The sequence below is a fragment of the Glossina fuscipes genome, unplaced genomic scaffold, assembly GCF_014805625.2.
Source record: "Glossina fuscipes isolate IAEA_lab_2018 unplaced genomic scaffold, Yale_Gfus_2 121, whole genome shotgun sequence".
NCBI classification, from domain to species: Eukaryota; Metazoa; Arthropoda; class Insecta; order Diptera; family Glossinidae; genus Glossina; species Glossina fuscipes.
Genome location: NW_023998464.1, coordinates 6,983,255 through 6,995,792, shown reverse-complemented (window position 1 = coordinate 6,995,792; position 12,538 = coordinate 6,983,255). Strand labels below are relative to the sequence as shown.

At 34.0% G+C, this 12,538-nt stretch overlaps 1 long non-coding RNA gene across 1 annotated transcript; it reads left to right on the top strand.

The window, feature by feature from the left end:
• Positions 1-3,351: 3,351 nt before the first annotated feature.
• Positions 3,352-4,122, top strand: LOC119640355. Its single transcript, XR_005247658.1, has 3 exons — positions 3,352-3,407; positions 3,485-3,520; positions 3,885-4,122. It is a non-coding gene; the product is annotated as an uncharacterized LOC119640355 (long non-coding RNA).
• The last annotated feature ends 8,416 nt before the right edge of the window (positions 4,123-12,538 follow it).

Genomic DNA, 12,538 nt, shown 5'->3' with positions numbered 1-12,538 from the left:
GAGTAGGTGTTTTTATAAAATCAAGTATACCTCACAAACGCATAAATTTAAGCTCAAATATACAAGCCGTAGCGATACAAATAATTTTAAACATAAAATTTACAGTGCTTTCGCTCTTCGCAATCGTTTTCTCAGCAAGAACTCTACAATTTATTCTCCGTATTCTCCCCCCCATTAATAATATGCGGCGACTTTAATAGTTGGAATATCATCTGGGGCTCAACAGTGAAAAATACTCGCGGTACTGTTTTAGAAAAGGCCTTCACTCAAAACAATGTCTGCATTTTAAATGATGGAAAACCAACGCACTTTTCAACTCATCATACATATTCACATATTGATTTAACTTGTTGCTCTCCCTCACTACTTCCTTTGGTTTCCTGGTCTATTTCTGATGATCTGCATAATAGCGATCAGTTTCCAATCATAATCGTTCTTAAACTTTCATCGTCCTCTGTTGCTCCAGCAAAACAGGCCAAATTCCTCCTAGATAAAGCGGATTGGATCAACTACTCCAAGCAGGTGGAGCCATTTTTGAATTCAAAGCCATTTAACGGGAACTGCAACCATGATGCTGCTATTATGTCTAAAGCGATTCGCACGGCTGCTCATCTTTCTATTCCTCAATCCAACACCTCTTTTAAACGAGCTAGGGTTCCTTGGTGGAACAACACGCTTTCGTTTTTGAGGAAAAATAAAATGGATCTATGGCACCGCTTTAAGAGATGTCCTGATCAGAATCACTTGTTATTATACAAAAAGGCCAATGCTCTATTCAGGAAGGAATTACGGAAATCAAAGGCACTTAGTTTCGAACTTTTCTCGAGACGAATTCACAAAAATACATCAATGAAAGTTGTCTGGAACAAAATCAACAGACTTAATGGGACTTCAAACCTGAACGAAATTTCTCCCATTTGCACTCCCAATGGAACTTTAACTGACGCAGATGAGATTTCTAATTACTTTGGAAAAGTGTGGTGCGAATACTCCTCTGACAGCAACTTCTCCAGTGCTTTCATTGAAAATAAAAGGACTCCAATATCTCCTCCAAATAATATCGATAGATGTGCCATGTTCCTGGAAAATTGCGTATCTACCTCAGAACTTGGAAGTTGTCTCTCCAATTTGAAGGGGAAGACACCTGGTCTAGACCGCATCTCATACCAAATGATCAGTGCTATGTCTAAGTCTAGTAAAAAGAAATTACTGGACCTATATAATACGGTATTTATGACTGGCCATATACCCTACATGCGGAAACTGGCTACAGTTGTTCCAATTCCAAAGTCAAAAAATGCTTCCATCGCATCGGACTATCGCCCAATCTCTCTTTTATCTTACCTCTCAAAGGTATTAGAGAAGATTATGGCATCTAGATTATCTTGGTTTCTTGAGTCCAAGTACCTAATTACAAAGCAACAAGTTGGTTTCAAGCGGGATAGAGCAAATTCTTTGCCGTGTACCAAGAGTGGAACATTGTCTCTACGCGGACGATGTATACATTTTTACAAAAGAAAAAGACAACACGAAAGCAATCAACATCCTCGAATCTATTGGACGAGAGATCTCCACATGGGCAAACTCGTCAGGTGCTAAAATTTCTATACAAAAATCAAAAATAATGCACATTTGCACGAAAACAAATGTGCGATGCAGAAAACCTACTGATGCATATTAATGACTTACCAGTACTAAATGTGCAGACGCTACATATTCTCGGGCTCACGTTTTACAACAAATATCGTTGGAAAGCACACTGTCTTCGGTTAAAAACTTTTATTTTAACAAGGGTGAATTTCATACAGTACGTTGCTTGGAGAAGCCATGCGCATATTAACACTATTGCTTATCTTACCAAAATGCTTGTGTTAAGCAAGATTGACTATGTTTTGATAACTTATGGCAATAGCTGCAAATCTAATATCAACATCCTTAAACCGGTCTATCACCAAGCCGTCAGAGCAAGTTGTTATGCTTTTCGGACGACGCCCATAAATAATATTACAATTGAAACTGGTCTCCCAACTTTAGAAAATAGACTGTATGAGTTAAAAGCTAAAATAGTCCCCAAGCTTTTTAATTCAAAGAAATCCATTCTCGGTGATGACGTAAGAAAGATTATTATTGCGCAGAAAATTCCAAAGTCATCTTCTGCAATTGACCATTGTTTGTGCGTCGCAAAGGAATTGAGCATTCCCTTAAAAATTTCCCGCTGTTTTGGTGTTAAATCTCCCTGGATTTTGAAAGACTGCTCTTTTGACATCTCACTGTCTATACACAAGAAAGAAGATACTCCAAAATACGTCTTCAGGAATCTAATAGCTGAAAAAACCCAAGTATTGGAAAGTACTGGTTGGAATCTTTTTTACACTACACAGACGGCTCAAAATCTTCTGGTCAAATATTTCACGAAAGTACTTCAACTTTCACAACCGAAGCCAGAGCTATCCTTCACGCTGCGAACTTTGCCCATAAAAACAAACTCAAAACCGTCATTGTTACCGACAGTTTGTCTGTATTACAAGCTATTCGGAACCCTTCGACTTCGAGATGGAACACCATCAACAAATTAAGGTATATAATTACTACACCCGACGGAAAAATTAATATGTTATGGGTACCAAGTGTAACAGACACTGTAGTGGGGGAAAAAAAAGGAAAAGGCAAATTTGGAAACTTAGGAAAAGCGACAAGCGGGGGAAGAAAAAGAAAAAACTTTGGCAACTCGGAAAGAAAATAAAGTTCTGGATAATGGCGGCGAGTCGGTTGCTTTTTTACTTTCTGTGGTTTTTAGAAAAATTTTAAAAAGAAACTTTAACAGTGTTATTAAGAAATTATAATAATATTTAAAGGGAAAAATTTCACTTCCATGTAACCATATATCGATGGAAATATTTCAATTAATTTCATGAATTCTGGCCTAAAATGACATGTGCAGAAAAACTTGTGACTTTGGTGTAAAACAACAACAAAAACTACAAATCATTTTGGTTTCTATATTATCGTTTGGCTCTACATGATTCGGTTTGAGAAGAAGAAAGAAAAAAAAGATGGCGTACCGCAGATTTTTTGACGTGTAAATTTTTTTTGGGAGAAATTAAAAATCCTTGTTTTGCTGTGCCATCGCGACTATTAACGAAAAGATAGCTATTTTTTTTGAAGAACAAGGAAACGATAAAAGAGTTCTCTAAATTTTTTTATAACAAGAAAAAAAGAAGAGCCTGAAGCAAAAAGGAAAAATAAGAAGTAAAAATAGGAAGAAAGGAAGATAAATCGACCAGCTAATGTACCAGAAGGAGTGAAGAACGCGAGAGAACCAATATAACGTCAAAGGAGCACTCTTCCTCGCACCGGTTGGTGCGTGGCATCTCTATGAGGGAAGCAATCATTGACATTTCGTTTGAGTATCATTTCCATAATATTAATCATTCTTTTTTTTGCGATAATTTTAGAACTTATAAGTTGTTAATATACCTTGCAGCTATGGCGATGCGCATCGACGTGGTTGGTATTTTTGGTAAGTTATCTTATAAAATTGATTATTAACCCTTGTCCAAAGCGAAAATTTTGTATTGGAAATATTGAACTAAATCGTTATAAGTCTTGATAAGATTGGTTAATAACCATTGTTCATTTTGAACATTTTGGGTTTGCAATATTGAATTAAATCATTGCAAGATTTTGATAAAATTGATTAATAACCATTGTTCCTTTTGAACATTTTGGTTTCGAAATTGAACTAAATCGTTATAAGTTTTTGATAAGATTGATGATTAACCATTGTTCTTTTTTTTGGAAAATTTTGGTTTTGAAATATGGAATTAAAACATTACAACACATTCGTTGAAAAGGAAAGAAAAGAAATGTGTTCTTATTAAAAGGTAAAACACTGGTAAGACTTCCTGTGGATGGCGGAGAGGCGAGGTAGAAGCAATGTGGTCAGGGCATGGATTAAATTAGTCAAAAGTTTTCAAAATTTCATAGTAAGCATGTTTTATTTAAAATAATGGAATATTGTAGCGAGGCAAGAACCTATTACGTATCTGAATACCTTATATTTGGGCACCCCCCAACCGACGACCCAGGCCGGAAAACATGCGAAAAAATGGTAAAAATTAAACAACAACATCCGTGCATAGGTTGAATTCCCGAAACGTTACACAAGTCACATAGGTTTACTGGGAAATGAGCAGGCTGATCGAGCGGCAAAGTACGCTGCTTCTGCTCCTCTAATTATGGATGATGTCATGGAAAAGTTGGATCTTCAAAGATACATTGGAAGAAAAATTAAAGAGAAAATTGCAGAAGGAAATTTACAATACCATCATCAACACTACTCTTCCATTAACCCTCAATTACCTCTACCTTTACATCCAACAAACGTTGAGAAAACCAAGATCCAAACATTTTCGAGAATTAGACTTGGTCATACAATTGTAACTCACCAATGGATCCTGAAGAAGTCTTCTTTCCCAATGTGCTGTTGTGGACAAACTCTTACTATAAAGCACATTCTCTGCGACTGTGTCAACTATTCCTTGGCTAGAAGTATTGCATTTGAGATGATTAACCCTTTGAACATTCTACAATCAGCTTCAGAACAGAATATCAATTCAATATATTACTTTATTAATACTACTAAGCTCATTATCTAATGTACATTTATTTAAATTAGAGCCGATCGCCTGTTTTGCTAGTGCTCAATGTATTTTTTTAGTCTAAGAATTTATTTCATTAGTCTAAAATTAAAATAATAATAATAAATAATAATAATTGTAGTTCTTGCTGACATATACTCAGTTCTTCGTCACGTTTCCTGAAAACGAAAATCAAAACAAGAGAAATAGACGCGAATATGTAATAATAACAGCACCGAATAGAAATAAAATGCTTAGATCATCATACTTCACCAGTGTTTTTCTCAATGCATCGAAAAACTCAGGAAGTTGTGTCAAACTGAAATGAAACTGAAAAATAATTCCATGAAGTTGTACCAAACCAAAAATAATCCCAGGAAATTGCGTCAAACTGAAATGAAACTGAAAAATAATTCCATGAAGTTGTACCGAACCGAAAAATAATCCTAGTAAGTTGCGTCAAACTGAAATGAAACTGAAAAACAATTTCATTATGACTTCTACTAGATATGAAAATGCTATTAAAGCAATGATTCCATTTTCATATCAATTTCTGAACGCTTTCTAATAATTTCGTAGATTTGACATTGTATTTTTCGTAACGATTGATTGACATCAGAGTAATCTTTGTTTTTATTTTAAACGTTTCAAAGTATTGAAGTATATGGCTTTGTAAAAATAAAAAGTCATAATTTTTAATAAGATACTTAAATTTCTTCTTCCTACAGAAGTTTTTTATAATATACGTACGCAATTTTCTGCGTCAAGATGCTATTAACTTCATCTTTATTGTGTATCAATTTATTAGGCTTGCTCCCTTTTCCTTCATATTTGTCCAGTTTTTTATGGATTTCTTCTAACTTGTCTTCTTGTTCTTTAACTAATAGCCAGTGATATTCGACACTTCAAGCGTTCAAATTTTCCTGTAAAAAACAAGTAATAATCAATTGCACGTGAAAACATAGAAAAAAAGCATATTTTTGGTAATTTTTTTGGGATGAAAGGATAAGTTGTAGAATAATAGTTCCAATGAAGTTAATCAGGTTACATTTAACTATTAAAAATGAACTAATATTAGTAAGATATTAAAAAGGCAATGCTAGAGCGAAAAATCTTCGTCTGAAGGACTTTTGCGACACGCAGTGCAACTGCCACTCATTTGAGTCTAAAAAAAATTCATGGAATTTTTACATCTGCAGTCATCCAGAAACGTATTGATATATATATATTTCTACTACCAATGTTGTAGGAGAGCTTAAACTTGATCGACGCGCAACGTTTCATTTGTCTCAAAGAAAAGTTCAACATATAAAGGGCGACAAACTGACGGTTTGTCTTAGGTTTTTGCTTTTTTCAGGAAATACAATCTGAACCTTAGCGTTGTTTCATTTTAGGATATCGCGATCTTTCGCTCGATATATGTATGTATATACTTGATTTCCCCAAGATGTTCAAATTCCATCAGCTCCTTTAATTTCCTTTTGTGCAATGTCCTTTTCCATGTATTGTAATTTCTAGGAAAAAATAACAAAAATTTATTTTTATATTATGCATTAAATATTTACGTAGTTTTAGAAAAAATTTTGATTTCGTTTTGCTTTTTTGCTAAATCTTGGACGCGCGTCGAAATTCTGCGTTTGTTGAACGATTAACCGCGTAAACAGTTTTTAATGACGCGTTACTTCGCTACTACTTACTAAAAGTAAATAATAAGAAGTATAATAAGAATAATAAGAACCTACAACTCAAATTTTTAACATCCATCATTACGAATATGGATTGTGTTCACAGTGATCTTTTATATGTTTCCTCTAAAATGTAAGTCAACAATTTTAGGCAGATTTAAATGCGGATCGTGTCCATTTTCAAACGACTTTAGCAGGAGTGGGTGCTAAGATAAAACAGGACTAATCGACCCATTACGATGCATATGCATAGAAAGGGAGAAAAGGCAAAATGCAATATGACAGAAACTAACAGTTTTTGTGTGATTGAACACGAGACCCGGGGAAATGCAAATAAATAAGTAAACACGCTTTTTTTAAATTATTAACTTAAATATAAAGCAATAATAACGAATATTAATTATCACAAGCGACTACTTGTATATTCGCAAATGCTTTTTCATAAAATATTTGCTCATTTTCTCGGTATTAGCTAATTCCTCGGGATGTGCCTTGTGCAAATGTAAGCATTCGTCTAATTCGTCTAAACGCCTTTGACAACATTATCTAAACGGCAGCGGCGCAATCGTAAACTACCTAGTGTGATATACTTTCAATGAGGCTACGAAGTTCTTCACAGATTGTCTTGCAATGTTCTTGCCGACGGTTTGTAAATCTTCACAGAACCACCCTCTTCAGCAAATTCATTGTAAGATTGTACTAATTCTTTAATGGAATGGAGTTCATTAAAATCTATGCGCATCAGACCTAATTTTGAATTGAAACCCTAAAAAGATGTGCATCAGTAAAACTACTACGAGCAATCCGCATCTTTATACCTGACGTAGCTTTGCAAATGATTCCGGTATTTTCTTTCCACCCTCTTGTTTGCGCATAAAATTTCCGTCCAATAGACTCGTAACTACCTAAATTGACACCAACAACGCACCCACTGTACTGCGATCCATAAATGCATTGGCAATCACCGACAAAATAATGGGTGATATAACAAGTCTTTCCTCGATTTTTTGGTCTTCTTTCGAATTTCTTCTTGTAGCCTACTGTATTCAAATGATTCCAAACTGTCATGTGACTGATGTTTAGTGCCTCCGCTATTTCCTGAAAGCTTGCGTATCGGTCTTCCTCCACCAGTTGCAAAATTTTATCGGCTTGTCTTTAAGCGCATGTGAAAATCAGGTGAGTGTTTCCCGATATACAGATATGAAGAGCATCCGGCGGAAAAAACCGCGAAGAATTTTCAATATTATAAACAAGTTACCAGCACTTCCCGGTTCAATTGCAGCAATTAATGGTTACATGATTCGTTATTAGTTGCTCATGAGACCGTAGTACTCAAAATTAATTAAATGCAGCAGTCGAGTTCAAACCTTGCAGAAACATTGGAAATTCTTGTATGCGGATCGGCATTAAAAATGGGCCAAATCGGTCGTGGAACAAGCCCACAATCCCAAGTAAACGATTTTCCAAAGGGGACCAATTGTTTTTTGCGCATTACACACAAACTGCAGCGGGTAAACCTATAAAAACGTAAACCTATATTTTATGAGTGATGTTTTTGTATGCAAAAAAATCGGAAAAATCGGCCATGCCTACCCGTTGTCACAGTGTACCAAAATTTCTGTTTTCTACCAAACCCTTTATGATGCCCAGAAGCAAGTTTCAAAAACACCATGGAGTATATACATTCTTTACCAATGTCAACTTCGGAATGTACCTAAGTATGTCCGTCCATCCGTCTATTCGTCTGTTTAACTTCGTCGTACCTGTGATAAAGATTCTCTTTTTCACGAAAACCAAGATAACACGAACAAAAATTTTAAAGAATTTGAAGATGGTCCAGATCGGGCAAAGAAGACGTCCACAATGCAATCAAAACTCAGGATATTCTTACTTTCCGGGTTTTTTGCTCGTCACTCATAAACAGGGTACACTCAATACAGGGTGTATATTTCCTCCTTTGCTCTATAAAAATAGAAAAAAACAGTTTTTCCCCATTTGGCCTTTTTTAGAATAACGATGAAGATGGGGTCGGAGCAGAATACAATTTTCTTACTTGTTAATACTGAATATTAATTAATCAAAAACAAGTAAGAACATTGTAGTCGAACAAGGCCGATAGTTAGATACCCTACACCATTTCGCTTAGTACAGTTATTCACCCGTTTTGGAAATACAGCATACTCTTTACAGAAGCCTGCATACTGGAGAATGCCCAAAACATCACCTTAATAAAGTGTTTTTGGTCTAAGTTTTTTTGGTGTTAGTTTTTTTGGTGTGAGTTTTTTATTGTAACAACTAAAACGATACGGTAAACCAAGCAGGTTTCAGCTATTCGGCGTTCATTACGTTCAGTCAAGAACATTTTGCAGAGTTCAAGACGGTGAAATTGGTTATACTGGACTATTTATATTTATAAATTATATATAGTGTTTTATAAATATAAACAACTTTCGGCTGTAGGCATGCAATTTGTACTATTATGTGTTTTTGATATATATTTTAAAGTTAAATTTACTTCCTCTTCGTTGAGAATCGCAATTTTTCGTTTCGCAATTTTTAATTTCAAACATTATTAGCCCAGTTGGTTGAGGTAATAAGATAAATTTATTTAAAAAAAAAAAATTTTTAGAGAAAGGAAGAAAAACGTGGTGTATCAACACAGGCCAAATTTTTTACTTGAAATTGAAGCCACTTGTGATAAATAAAAAAAATGATATTGTAGGAATAATTTATCTTTATTTAATATATTTTACGCTAATATCCATTTCGACCTTGAAACTCGTTAACCGTTTTTTTTTTTTTACGTGGTTGATTCCCCAGAATATATTCCACCGATATCTATTAGGGAAAATGCTAAAGTAAGCAAAGTATTAATGTGCACAGAGGTTAAATTCGATGATTTTGACCTTTCTTTGTTTAAAAAACAGCTTTTTATTTAGTATTATTGAGTTATTCAGTGTGTACAGACGGTAATCATGGAACACTCAAAATTGCTATTTCGATATTTATTACTTTTATTGTTTGATTTGAAAAAATCTGTTGCCAAAACCACTCAAACACGTGTAGAAGCCTATGAAGATGCTGCACCATCACATTCCAATTGTCGATTTTTGTTTCAATTTTTCAGTCCAGACGTCAATTGAACAAATTGAACGATGCATTGTTTGAAGAAAGACAAGCAATAACAGTTAACAGACGTAAAGTCATCCTCTTGCATGACAACGCTCGGTCACACATGGCAAGAGTTGTATAGGATACACCGTTGGAACTCAAATGGACAGCCCAGGTGCTCCTAGCATATTCATCCAACAAAATGCCTTTTGATCACCACTTGTTCAGATCGATGCAGCACGACTTGGCTGGCACACGGTTTCCAAATGCTGAAGATGTACGAAAAATCGATCACTGCCAAAAAACACGGTGTCGCCATGTTGTCAGAGAAATAGAAAAAAATTATAGAAAATGATAGAAGATAGTTTGATTACTATATATTGCACCAATGTTTCAAATGAAAAAGTTATCAAAATACATTCACCGCCATCATCGTCCTTGGAGAACTACACGACGAAAATGGAGGAGCAAACAATCAAATACCTAGTTATGCAGCGGTATCACTTATTTGTAGAGATATCAAAAAGAGAAAAATATATGAAATTTTTTTCTATTATTTATTAAAAGTAATCTTAAGATCTCTCTTTATTTAGTCCTATCAGAAATTATGTTTTTCCTACATATCTATGGCCATGTAAAATCTTTATTCGTTCATCAACTGACGACGTCGAATACATTAAAAGCAATGGATGCACTCATAAAGAAATTTACCAGTTATCAGGTTATTAACCTTTGAGAAGAATTCAGTGTGTCTTTAACGTATACCGTACATTTAAAAAACAAACAAAATAAGCAAGAAAAGATACGTAGACGAATTCTTGAAAAATTACATCTTTTTAAACTTTATTTTTACGTTGTATTATTTGAAATGCGTCCGCCTAGGCGATTTGCGTAACGAAAATGATACAAATTGCACATGAGAAAGCGAGAACAATACTCTAACCCAACATTTGGCTGATCAATTTCGAAAGCAAAGAATAAATTTTGAGAAAAATTCTCTACTCGCACCAACGATATGGAATGGTTATTATTAGAAAAAACCAAGGAACGTAAACTTTTAGAAGTTATGGAAACTGAAAGTAAGTTTTTGGTGACTTCACTTTCATTCTATTTGTTTTATTTTTCTCTCGGTAACTCTAAATTGATTATGTGCCTATCAATTGGAAAGAGTTGTCAGGCGTAATATGTATCTTACTGAATTAGGTTGAACTCCTTTCATACTTACAATGAAATGCAAGGTTTCAATGCGCAAATGGTAGCTATCGTTTATGGAGAAGTAAGCTTTCCGTTCAAAGTATTAGTTTTGTTGTGAAAAATATATTTTTAACGTATTGCGGCGAGTCCTTCACTATGTTTGCTTCAAGTTTTTGCGAATTGTCGGAATGCAAGCAGAGACATGTTTTGCAGAAATTACTTTAGTTATCATTTAATCGGTAAATATGCTGGTCTTTTCTATATTAGAGGCTGCTTTGAGGCGCAGCAACTGGATTTATATTACTACGAAATTCTTCAAATTCCATTTGAAATAAAGCCTGAGGCTGTTTCGCTAGTCGAAACTATAGCTCCTCCCGATTTTATTATAAACTCCTCCATGGGCACGAGTGATGACAATGTAAGTTAAGATTTATATGTACGTCACAGGGGTTGTATTAAATGTGTTTAGGCTTACTTTTTTCCTTACATCATTTTCAACAACTCAACAACCTACAATTACAATTATAATATCGGCACTAGCCGCATTTTTTCGTTGTGTTTATTATATAGACACATAAGAGACAAATTTATTGGCTTGGTCCACCTTAACGCAACATCTAAAAAAAAAAGAAAAGTATTCCCTCCTTACTTGGTTTTTGCGATATTCTTGACAACCGGTTCCACCTTTTATTGTGCATTGACGTTGTTGTTAATAAAGCTAAACACTTTCCCCTTTTTGTAACCGCAAGAGAAACTGTTCAGTAACCTAATTATATGAATTCTTAGATACGCTTCGATTGTTTAGTTTACGTTTTATTAAAGTCATACCAACTTCATTGCACCTACTCTAAAGCAGATTGTCCCATTTGTGTTGCGCAAACTTTGGTTCTTAGCTTTAACTTAAACATTGTTGAACAGTCTTAAAGAGTCTTGAACACTTCTAAACACTTCAAAATTGAGCAGAGTTAAACATCAAAACCTTATTAAACATTATAAAACAGTCTTATAACATTATAAACAGCCTCACACACTTTTAACTACTTAAAAATTGAGCAGAGTGAAGCAACAAAACCTAATTAAACCTTATTAAACATTATTAAACAGTCTTTAACAGTCTTAAACACTTTTAACCACTTCTAAATTGAGAGGAGTAAAACATCAAAACCATATTAAACATTATTAAACATTATAAAACAGTCTTATACAGTCTTAAACAGTTTAAAAACTTCTAAACACTTCAAAATTGAGCAGTGTTAAACATCAAAACCTTATTAGAAATTTTCCAACATAATATAAAAATTCTTATACAGTCTTAAACACTTTTACCTACTACAAAATTAAACAGAGTTAAACATTAAAACCTTATTAGACATTATTAAACATTATAAAACAGACTTATACAGTCTCAAACAGTCTTAAACACTTCTAAACACTTCCAAATTGAGCAGAGTTAAACATCAAAACCTTATTAAACCTTATTAAGCGTTATTAAATAGTCTTAAACACTTCGAAACACTTCAAAATTGAATAGAGTTAAACATCAAAACCTCATTAAACATTAATAAACAGACTTAAACGGTCGTAAACACTTTAAAACTGAGCAGAGTTAAACATCAAAACCTTATTACACTTTATTAGACATTATAATACAGTCCTAAACACTTCTAAACACTTCAAAATTGAGCGGAGTTAAACATCAAAACCTTATTAAACATTATTATACAGTCTTAAGCAGTCTTCAACACCCTTAAATGCTTCAAAATTCAGCAGAGTTATATATCAAAACCTTATTAAACCATATTAACATTATTAAACAGTCTTAAACAATCTTAATTAGTCTTAAACAGATTTAAACACTTCAAAACACTTCAAAATTGAGCAGAGCTAAACATCAAAACCTTATTAAAC